This window comes from Arvicola amphibius, chromosome 18 (genome assembly GCF_903992535.2).
Source record: "Arvicola amphibius chromosome 18, mArvAmp1.2, whole genome shotgun sequence".
Classification (NCBI taxonomy): Eukaryota; Metazoa; Chordata; class Mammalia; order Rodentia; family Cricetidae; genus Arvicola; species Arvicola amphibius.
The window spans coordinates 5,633,583-5,646,281 of NC_052064.1; positions in this window are offsets into that span (position 1 = coordinate 5,633,583).

Genomic DNA, 12,699 nt, shown 5'->3' on the forward strand with positions numbered 1-12,699 from the left:
CATCACAAGTATGCCTGATGTTACTAGTGGCCTGGTGCAGGACAAGTCTATATTCTGTCAATTATATTTTAAATAAACGCCCATTGGCTGGTAGCCAGACAGGAAGTATAGGCGGGAAAACCAGACAGGAAGTAGAGGTGGGGAAATAAGAACAGGAGTATTCTGGGAAGAAGGACGCTTTTTCTGCAGTTCTGTCCAGACCATGGAAGAAGCAGGATGTGATCTGCCTTGCTGAAAAAGGCACTGAGCCATGTGGCTAACATAGATAAGAATAATGGGTTAATATAAGTTATAAGATCTAATACGAAGCCTAAGCTAATGGGCCAATCAGTTTATATCTAATGTAGACTCTCTGTGTGATTTTCTCTGGGACTAAATGGCTGGTGGACCAGGCAGGACAGAAACCCCAACAAGCAGGCCCTACATGTTACAGTAGCCAAAAAAGGGTACTGGACCCTGGAACTGGACTTGCAGAACTTTATAAGTCAGTACAAGTATGCTGGGAATCAAACCTGTGTCCTCTGGAAGAGTAACCCAGTACTCTCAACCACTGGGCCATCTCTCATCTCTCCAGCCCCCAAACAAAATATTTTAAATAAAAATAGATATATAAGATTCAAATTGTCTAAAACAAATGATATGTTACTAAATCTAATCAAACATATCTATTTTTTGCTTATTGATTGGTTGGTTTGCTGGTTTTGAGACAGGGTCTTGCTATGTTCCTCCAGTTGGCCTTGAACTCACTATGCTGATGAGGCTGGTCTTGATCCAAAGACTGGTGGTCCTCCTAACTTTGCCTCAAGGGCTGGGATTATAGACATGCACCACCACACCTGCCATGTATACTGATTTAAAGAAAGCACTTGCATTCTCTGTGTGTGCATGTGTGTGTGTGCACACACACATGCACACACATATGTATATACACATTACATATGTATGTATATACTTATATAGCATATATTTCCTCAAAGGAATTTCTATTTATGTTCTGCAAATAAATGTGTCATTTTGTTCAACATCTGCGCCATCTCCTCATTTTTAATGTGTGAAAAGAATGTCATGAATCATGCAAGCTTCCTTTTTATGCTGGGGAAAGGCCTGCTTATATCAGAAGTTGAATGATTTGAGACAAAGTGACAGGCCTATTTTTTGTGTCTTCTACTATTCTTAGTAGCTAATGTCTAAAAGCAGAAACTGTGTGGACCTTGCAGTGTGAGTCTCCCTGAAGGGAAATCCAAAGCACCAGTTTTAAAAGCGGGAGCCATGCTAATGAGCGACACAGCAATCCACAGCCATTAGGTTCCATTTAAACCAGATTTTCTTACAATTCAAAATTAAAAAGAAAAAAACAAAAAACAGCCTCCATGCCCTGAAGACTCTTCACTCTTCAGGCTAGTGCCCAGGGATCAATCATGGAGTAAGGGGCGGGGGGGGGGGGGGGGGGGGGGGGGGGGGGGGGGAGGGTGGTGGAAGAAACAAAAAAACAAAAAAAAACAAAACACAACTATTTTCAAATGAATTGGTATGGATATAAAAAGCATGCATTTCCCTGTGCACTAATGAACGGCTCTGCAAGAGAAGCACACACGGAGACACATTTGTGTGCATCATAAAGGATGTGGAAAGCAGGGCACAGCTCGGTTCACACAGACCCTCGCCTGTCCGGTCTGTTTGCAGGCCTTTCAGTTCCTATCTGCTGCTTCCCCGGGTGAAAAGAACCTCTAGGCAGGGCCAGGGAAGCACTCTTAAGCCCTTTAATGCGTTTTTATTAAACATTCCAGGCCAAATTCCAGATGCCGCGGCTGGCATAATGGTCGGGGTGAAGCGAGAGCAATGTTTAGGCAGCTCGTCTTTCCAAAGTCATTGTTACTATTGTTACAAGCTCCGGGGACCAGCCGGGCTTGACTGCCTGCGTAGCTAGCTTTTGTTATATTCTAAAATGCACTTTGGAAACACTGTACCGAGGTTTAGAATGTTTCAGAAAGGACAGCTACAAATGAGGGTGCTGGCGGGAGACTAATGCCATCTCTATAAACACACCCAAAGGGCAATTCCCTAAGAACATTTCTTAATACTTCTAATTTTTTAAGTCACTAGGGTTCACTTACAATTGATTCATTCATTTTGACATTTTTTTTTAAAAAGAGAGTTTCTCAAGAAACACATTCTTGAGGGGCATGGTGCCATACAACTGGGACCCCAGAGCTCTGAAGGAAGAATGGGGAGGGGGGAGGGCTGTCACAAGTTTTAGGCCAGTCTGATCCACAGAGCAGGACTGTCTGAAAATCAAAAACATAAAAAGAAAGGTTTTTAAATTAGCTTAATTATGAGTTGTGAAAAATGCTTTTGCTAATTTCTGGACTAAGTGGGTAACCCAGCTGCTTTTCTTGAGCAGTGTAGGTAAGGGTCACATGTTCTGACCACCACCTCCCCACCTCCTGTACCTTCTGTACTGCCGCCTGTGGCTTTGACAAACCTCCCGCCCACTACGTCACTGTTCCTGGCCGAAAGGAGACGGCAAAACATCACTGAACTTAGAGTCATTGCTTCACTTTCTTATCTTGTAGCAGCTGTATGACACGAACAAGCATTTATTGTCTCACTTATGCACAGATGCACGAGGAGGAAGCAGAGCTGATGTGTATAAATCTATTATAAGAACAAGAAGGCATGAGACATGGTCTACTCTTTTTGGGGGGCTCACCACCAAATCCCAAATATACCACACAGTGAGGCTTATTCTTAGTTATCAATGCCTTAGCTTGGCTTGTTTTTTACTTGATTTTCTTTTTTTTTACATTTATTTATTTATTTATTTATTGTGTATGCAATATTCTGTCTTCATGTACACCTGCAGGCCAGAAGAGGGCGCCAGACTTCATTACAGATGGTTGTGAGCCACCATGTGGTTGCTGGGAATTGAACTCAAGACCTCTGGAAAAGCAGGCAATGCTCTTAACCACTGAGCCATCTCTCCAGCCCCTACTTGATTTTCTTAAATCATCCTGACTACCTTTTGCCTCTGGGCCTTTCTTTACCTCTTTCTCTGGGGCCCCTGATGTCCTCCTCTCCTTGTTCTCTTGTTCCTCCTCCTCTTCCTTTTCTCTTCTCTGCCTGCCAGCCCCGCCCATTTTTGCTCCTGCCTGGCTATTGGCCGTCCATCTCTTTATTAGACCATCAGGTGTTTTAGTCAGGCAAAGAATCACAGCTTCACAGAGTTAAACAAATGCAGCATAAACAAAAGCAACATACCTTAAAACATAGGGGTTTTTTTTATTTTTTATTTTTAGTTTTTCGAGACAGGGTTTCTCTGCAGCTTTAGAGCCTGTCCTGGAGCTAGCTCTTGTAGACCAGGCTGGTCTCGAACTCACAGAGATCCGCCTGCCTCTGCCTCCCGAGTGCTGAAAACATAGTTTTTATTGCTAGTAAAAAAAAATAAATAGCAATATGACTTTGACTCCCACACACACAAAAAATGGATTTTCAAATTCATAAGCCCTGACTTATCAGGTCAGCTATCAACCAAAACCAAAGTGAGTGTGCCAACATGGCTCAGTGGATAGAGGTGCTTGCCTTTAAACGTGACAACCTGAATTTGACACCACCCCACCCCCACACAGTGGACGAAGACATTTCTGCTTCTGTTGACCACCACCCACATGCCATGGCATGCATGCCCCCAAATATTAAATGAATAAATATCTTAAAAAGCAAAATGAAATGAAACATCTCAACTTCCCTTTGTTTGTGGAAGATCAATGTATTGTATCAATGTACTATAGATGCCAATGTGCGCATTATAAGTCATTCAACACAATGCCAGTGATTGACTAACAGTCATTCATAAGACTGGCAGAACTTTAAAATTTATTTTTACTTATGACATTTATTCAATCTTGTAAATCTAAGTATTTAGAAGTCTAGTTAAGTTCTGGGCATAGTGGCACACACCTTTGATCCCAGTACTTAGGAGACAAAGGCAGGCAGATTTCTGTGAGTTTGAGGCCAGCCTGGTCTACAGAGTGAGTTTTAGGACAGCCAGATTTTTTTTTCAAGAGAGGATGACAGCTAGAATATTTATACAGAGAAACCCTGTCTTGAAAAGTTAAAAAAAATCCATTTAAAATTCTAGTGAAGATAGTCGGGCAGTGGTGGCGCATACCTTTAATCCCAGCACTCAGGAGGCAGAGGCAGGCAGATCTTTGTGAGTTTGAGGCCAACCTGGTCTACAAGAGCTAGTTCCAGGATAGGCTCCAAAGATACAGAGAAATCCTGTCTCAAAAAAAAAAAACAAAAAAAAACAAACAAACAAAAAAAAACAACTAGTGAAGATAATCAAATCAAGCTAGTAGATTAAGACAAAAAAATTAAATGTAATTCAAGAAAAGAAAATGTGTTTTAGGGGCTGGAGAGATGGCTCAGAAGTTAAGAGCATTGCCTGCTCTTCCAAAGGTCCTGAGTTCAATTCCCAGAAACCACATGGTGGCTCACAACCATCTGTAGTGAGATCTGGTGCCCCCTACTGGTCTTCAGACATACACACAGACAGAATATTGTATACATAATAAATAAATAAATAAATAAATAATAAGAGAATGTGTTTTAGAGTGAAAAGCCTTTGGCTACATTTACAGTTCAGATTCTTGATTTTGTACCTCAGGCAAGAGCCTAGCGCCCCTGAACCTCTCTTCATTTTTTTTCTCTTACTCATGTTTTTTCTTTCTTCTCTTCCCTGCCTCAGGAAGCAATGACGCCTGGTTTCCTACGTGCTTCCAGTAGAGACACAAAGAAGAACTATTATTGTAATATTGTTATTATATTGCTCTATATTGGCCTGTAGTTATGTGCCGTTGAATTCAAACGAGGCTTAGGTAAGAGTCTCCATGTTGTCTCAACAGGGAACGTCTTCACGCTGTCTTTCTGGACTTGGGCGGCAGGGGTGTTTAGTGTGTATTGCGGGGAGAACACGAGCATGCCATGGTGTGACATGTTGTGGGCAGAAGAAACCGCCAGCTCTTGCCTTCCAACATGTGGAAGGAGAGCTTCATGTTTTGGCGCTGGGCATCATGCTCCAGGCTGACTGGCCCACAGACTTCTGGAAGATTCTCCTGTCTCTACACCCCATCTCACTTTGGGAACACTGGGGTTACAGATGTGCCCCACCACATCCGGCTTGGGGAACAAACACTTTTACTCACAGAGCCATGGCTTTTGTTTGGCTTTTTTGAGTTGGGGTTTTATGAGGCAGCCCAGACTTGTCTTGAATTCACAGGAACCCCTATGCTTTGAACTCCCGAGTGATGGAATCACAGGCGTAAGCCACCGTCCCCAGCTTCCCCTTCTCATTGCACCCATCACTTCCTGTCATAGTCTGTTCCTTAGCTCGCCACTGCTCTCCAGTGGGCTCTAAGTGTCGCAGGAGAGGGAATCTTCTATGTTGGTGAAAGGAAGCGCCATAGCTCTTACTCCAAGACAGTGACTGTGTATAAGGGTGCAGATGACGCAGAACGCATCAAACGGGGGATGGGGGTGGGGGAGTGGGACGCGCATCAAATGGGGGGCGAGGAGCGAGTCAAATAATCCCAAGATAACTCCGAACAGAGTATTCTAAGTTTTTTCTTTATTAAAAGGGAACTCGAGGTCTGACATCCAGGTGTGGCTCGTGGGAAGAAGAGACCCAAAGTCACGCCCCCAACCTGGTCCAGCCTCTTAAAGGCCATTGGCTGAAGTAGGTTCCCATCACCTCCCCCTTTTGTCTAAGTAAGAGAGTTCCAAACCCAGTTCAAAGCTATCTACACTAAAAACAGATATCAAGCATAAAAATTAGAATTACAACCAGCATAAACAATATTAAGCAAGGAGCATATGCTAAATGTTTTAAAAATCATTTTATCCTAAAGAGTCTAAGACTTGTATTGGAAATGGCTTGGCTAGATTATAAGAGGAGGATAACTACGACTATCTAATCTTCAACCCCATGGAAGACCTGAGAAGGGAGATAATATTACTTCAGTAGGCAGGAAGTGCAATCTAACGGCTTCCAAAATGTGCAGTAGATGACAGAGACAACTGGATACCTGGGCAACCACCTAAGGTCTCATTTGCAATGTTGAAACAACCAACTTTGGCTAAGGCCTAGAGTAATTGACAGGCCATTTTTAGAGGCAGAAAAAAATTTCAGAACCATCTTACCCTGTCTTGGCAAGGTTTGGCAGTCTTTTTTCTTGTATCCTGCTTGTCAATTCCAGACACCATGCACTTTATCAGTGGTCAAGGCGGGGCAGTTTCTTGCCCAAAGGCCAGTTGTGCCCAGAAGAAAACAAACTCCAAGTAGAGTGTCTTCAGTGCTCAACATTCTTTCGGGAATAGATCAATGCTGCCAGGAGCAATTATGTCTCACGTCAACAGAACCCTAAGTTATTTAAATGTCATATTCTACAAATCTTTGAAGTGGTTGAAGATTACCTATCTATGCAGAATACAATCTCTATGAATCTAAAGAACCTAATTAGTCTGACTATAAACATGAGAAACGTGGATGACTATTGACATTTATAACTTAAAGACTAAGACTTCATATCAGAATATTAAACAATCTTTAAACAACTGTGTAGTAAATGAGGACAATAACCTCAAAATGTAAACAATGTATAAGTATCTTAATCAGAGCTAGAAATATATAATGCAATATGATAAATATATCCTAAAATTGTATTAATATACAAATGTTTTAAACAAATGTAGAAACATACATACAATCTGACAAAATAACTTTGCATAGGTATACAAATATTATAAACAGAAATAGGAGCATTTTCAATATAACAAAAATAATTTGAACTTGTATCAATATGCAAGAATCTATACCAATGTAAATTGTCCATAAATAATAGCCCACAGGTATTCACTCTATTACTCACTATTATTATTATTAGTGTGAGTAAGCTCACACAAATCTAACTATTATCCCATTCAATCCCCCCCTTTTATTTCAAGGAGATCCCTGGGCCTACATAATTACACCCCAGCCCCCAACCCTATACGAATAATAATCAACCCCTAAATGATGTCCCCAACCCTGAGGACAAACTTTGTTGGGAGAGGGGACATCGTCTTCTAGAATTACTTCCAGCTCTCATGGGGGCAATGTTCTTTCTACGGGATCCTATGAAAGTAAAATGATGGTTAAGTTTCAAGATTACTGTCTGGTCTGTATCACTGCAAATGGTCTCTGAGTAGTCGATAGGGTTTTTCTGAGTACAGATTTCTGCGTGATTATTTCAGTTCTGGGTAGCCGGGAACGAACAAGAGGTCTCCCCATCATGCAGACATATTAATTTATTGGGTACTGTTGTAGTGCTGAGGGATTTTTCTGAGGGAGAAGAAACCTCGCTTGATCCTGACAGACAGGAGCAAGTAAGTTGGGATTATTAGAAGATTCAGCCTCAGCCAAGGCTCTGAGACCCACTGAGGCTTTGTATACATCATGACCATGAGAAAAGGTAAGTCTTACATTTACCACCACATGTATATACATATTATATATGATGTACACACACACACACACACACACACACACAGAGTAAGCCCCTATAGCTGTGAGCCACCATATTCAGTTTTTACAGTTACCAGGGATACGAACTCAGATCCCCATGCTTGCGTGGCGTGCACATCACCCACTGAACCATCTCCTCAACCGCCATTTTCTTTTTGAGGCAAGGCCTCATGTATCTCAGGCCGGGAAGACCTAGGTAGCAGACCTTCGAGCCCAGATCTTCCTATCTCCATCTCCAGAGTGTTCTAGCACGTCTAGATTATCTAGTCCAGGGCTTCCGTCACGCTACGCAAGCACAGCCAGCCCTCTGCCAAGGGAGCAACAGCTCTTTCTAGAAGACTCTCCTTCTCTTCCTTTACTATGTAGCTCAGGCTGGCTTCAGAGTTGTAGAGATCTGCCAGCTTCTTCCTCTCAAGGACTGGCCTTAAAAGCATGTACTGCCATGCCTCACTTTTATACAAGAATCTTTAAAAGCATGTGTCTGCACGTGTGTCTGTGTGTGAGTGTGTGTATCTGAGTGTTGGTGTCTGGGGAGCCCAGAGGCGGTGGCTCCCCTGGGGCTGGAGTTCAAGCAGTTGTGAGCTGCCCAATAAGCTATTGTGAATGGCCCAACATGGGTTCTGGGAACCAAATGCTGGTCCTCTGTAAAGTCAGTATGTGCTTTTAGCTCTCCAGGCATGTTTCCAGCCCCCCCGTAAGAGTCTTATAAACACATTCTAAGAACAGCTTCTTAGGAACAAAGTGACTTGATAGTTTTGAAAACTTTACACTGTGATATTTTTGCATTTTCACAAGTTAAATCTTAACTCTGTGAGCAAAGTCAGCTTTGCATCGGTATCATAAAAAACCCCAAACAAGCTAGCTATTTAGGAAACAAAGAGGTTTATTTTGACTGCTGCTCTAGAGATTGAAGCCAACTTGGGAGTCCCTGTGGTTTGAGCGTGTGCATGAGATGGTGATGTATTATGGCAGAAGCATGTGGTAGAGCAAGGAAGAAAAGAGAAGATGGGTCCCACAGCCTTCACCGGGGGCTCCTTCTTAATGACCCAAAGCTCTGTGTCTAGATCCTACTTCCCAAATGTCACATGAAGAATCAACAGTACCACTCTGGGGACCAAGTATTTAACTTATTGCTGTGGAACAATCCTTTCGCACACTGTGAAAATGTGTTGCTCTCATTGTTGATAAAAAAAAAAAAAAAAACTGGATCGGAGAATAGCTAGGCAGGATTTAAGGGGCAGAGAGAATGCTGGGAAGGAGGACGGAGTCTGGGGAGTCTGTAGCCAGATGCAGAAGGAGTGAGAGACATGGCACAATCACAGATGGGATAAAGAAGCCTTGGGGCAGCACATAGAGGAACAGAAGTGGATTAATTTAAGTTGTAAGAGTTAGCTGGAGACAAGCCTAAGCTATTGGCTGAGCACTTACAGTTAATATTAGGTCTCTTGTGGTTATTTGGGAGTGACTGCTGAAACCCAGGGAAACTCCACCGACTGCATACAGACCTTCGTGGGACACCACCCACGTTCAAACTTCAGCACCGCCCTCTGCCCTGCGTTTTATCAAGTTTCTGGCTGACGATTTCCCAGGAAAGCAGCACTTCTTCCTCAGGAATCTCCTGGGTAGTTTGTGGAGTGACTGGAAGCCAGAGGCAGGAGCGATCTAGTGAAAATCATGAAATACCAACTGGACAACAAAATGAGAGAAATCTCAATTCGTGTACCCCAGGAAGACCACCGGGCACAGAAAGAGCCTTACAATTTGGGGTCGTTTACATCAGAGGAAAATGAAGCAGAAGACAGGAATCAGAGTTTACTAACGTGGATACTGGGCCAAGGTTCCTATGGAGGACATTTGGTGGCTTGAGATAGGTTGGGGTTTTTCAGATACTGTTTCTATTTTCTTCTGTTGTAATTTTCTAGGAATCAACTGTGATAAATTGTAACAGTTTACACAGGCAGAAGCATGGAGCATGAGATGCCTGTGTAAATGGTTACACTCAAGGACAAATCTGCACACATAGACTGGGCACCCACTCAAATGGAACCACTCGGAACACAAAGAGGTGCTTTGACAACAGGCCTGTAGGGGCCCTGGGACACATTCCCAGGGATTGATTGTAGCCTCGGTTCCCATGGTGATTATACATTCAACTCATGGCTGGCTGCCCACTTGGTATAACCTCCATCAGGAGGCAAGAGACACAGGGGATAAAGCTGGGACATGTCCATGTGTCCAGGCTGCACAAAGGCTGCCAGCCTCACAGCCAGATGCAGGGAGCTGCTCAGTCTGTCACATTACACATGTCACAGCACACGGATCGCTCCCTTGTCACCAGGGGCCATTGAGAACAGGCTGGATTGGGAAGGCTTTAGGAGACAGGTGAGGATTTTTTTGCTCTGATTCATGTGCTGCTCCCTTTATTACCTTATTAGTTATCGACAGATGAACAACTCTCACATTCTCTTCCTATTCCAATTTATCTAAAAAGCTCTGTGACCAATGTGTGTGCGCATGCGTGCGGGGTGCATTTGAGCGTGCGACTGTAATACATCAAGACCAATAGGGAGGAAGCGGTAGCCTTTCCCTTCCTATGAAAAAGTGATTTGCTGGCCTCTTTTTTCCTTTTAATTAGTTAAACATTCTGTGCTACAATAATTACAGATTCACCTACAGTTTTTAACACATTTTATGTTTTTTCGTTTTTTGAGACAGGGTTTTTCTGTGTAACAGCCCTAGCTGTCCTGGAACTCATTTTGTAGACCAAGCTGGCCCCAAACTCACAGAGATCTGTCTGCCTCTGCCTCCTGGGTGTGGGGGTTAAAGGCGTGCATCCCCATGTCCAGCTAAATTTTATATATTTTAAAAATCTAGGTTGCCCCATAACAGTATCACAATCAAAAAACTGACCATAATATGATCCATTTATATCTGTGTTTCACTAATTTTCTATGGACTTGCTTCATGTATTTAATAATACATAGGTTCTTTCCCTTCAGATTTTGTGTGTATGTGCGTGCATACATGTAGGCTCATGAGCCTGTGGAGGTCAGAGATTAACACCAGGTATCTTCTATTGCCTTCCACTGTGTGCTTTGAGATGTGGTCTTATACAACCTGGAGCTCGTCAATGGGTTAGACTGGCTGGCTAGTGAGTCCCCCACAGGGTATCCACCTATCTTTGTAGCCCAAGTGCTGGGGTTGCAAATTTATGCCACTACACACAGCTTTTACAAGGGCATTAGGGATGTAAACACAGCCTAGGCTTGTGCAGCCAGCAATTTACAAGGATGGTGCAAAATCTACAAATGTAATACCATACAAAGGCAATATGATGGGAATCACATAGCCATGACAGTAGATGAAGTCCTTTCATGATGAAATCTTTGGAGAAACTAGGAATAGAAGGAACATACCTCAATAAATGCAATAAATCTGTAGCCAACTATATACAATAAACCTGTAGCTAGCTATATAAATAAGCCTATAGCCAATTATATACAATAAACCTGTAGCTAACTATATACAATGAATCTATAGTCAACTATATACAATAAACCTATAGCTAGTTATAGAAATAAACCTATAGCTAACTATATACAATAAACTTGTAGCTAACTATATAAAATAAACCTGTAGCTAACTATATACAATAAACATGTAGCTAGCTATATAAATAAACCTATAGCTAACTATATACGATAAACTTATAGCTGACTATATACAATAGACTTATAGCTAACTATACACAATAAACCTAAAGCCAACTATATACAATAAACCTGTAGCTAACTACATGCGATAAACCTATAGAAAACTACATTTATGATAAACCTATAGGAAACTTTATACTAAATGAAGAGAAACTGAAAGCATTTCCTTTAAGATCAGGAGCAGGGAGATGGCTCAACGGTTACCATATTTGCTACACAAGTGTTAGGATCAGAGTTCAGATGCCTAGAACCCAGGTAACTGTTGTTGAGCTTGGTGGTCTGCCTGTTGTTCCGGCCTTGGAAGGCAGACACAGGGAGTCCCCCAGGCAAGCAGAGAGACAGTCCTATCAGTGAGCTCATGGTTTAGAGAAACTGACTATCTGAACAAGGTGGAAGGGGTCCCTGATGATTCCCAGCCATTTGGTTGGAACATCCAGGTCACTCCTGCAGGGTCTAAGAAGCCCCCCACCTCTCTCTCTCTCAACCCCGCCCTCTCAGAGAATCTCCAGAAAGCCCAGTTCTGTGGCAGCAGCTCCCCTGAAGTTGCCCCACCGATAGCATTCAGTTTTTGAGTATACTTGGGCACAAACCCAGCTTGGGACACGCCATCACCCCTCGCCTGCAGGCTATATAATCTCGGGTGCACGACTTTTCCTGCTTCAACCTCTGGAACTGGAGAACTCACCCTAGAGTTTCTTTGTTCAAACCTGTTCTTTTACTTTTTCAATTTGGCTTGGTCTGACAAAGATTATCATGATACAGAAAACCTATTATCAATGTCACCTTTGGGCTTCCACACATAAGCATGTGCCCCCCCCCCCCACAGACACATACATCGTCCCACCAAAAATATGTGTACCACATACCCACAAAAATGGGAAAAGAATTTAAGATGAAAGTACAAACGAGCACTAGATATTTGAAATAAAAATTCTCACCACCCTTTCAGAGAGATGCAAACACAAACTGTGCTGAGATTCCATCTGTTCTGGCTTCCCTGCCATCATGGCGATAAAACACCAGGCATTTTGAGAGGGCATGCATCCATCATGATGGGAAGGGATGGCAGCAGGAGCGGGGCATCATCACAGCTCAAGATGGGGAGATGAGGAAGTGGACCAGGCTACAGACCTCCAGGGGCCGCCCCAGTGATGTACTTCTACCTCGAGGCTCCCCTGCCTAAGGTTCCACCATCTTCTCAAACAGCAAGGCCAGCTGGTGCGTGGGTGTTTAAACATCAGTGAGAATGGTTACTATCCATAAAATAGCAACAGAGCACTGTGGGGGTCAGAGGACGACTTGGATCTTCCCGTTTCAACATCAGAATGAAGGGACGTGTGGTTGGTTAGAGCTACGGGGAGCGATTTAGGGGCGAGTCAGGATTTCTGTTTTGTACAAATTGACACAGATGTGCCAATGGGACTT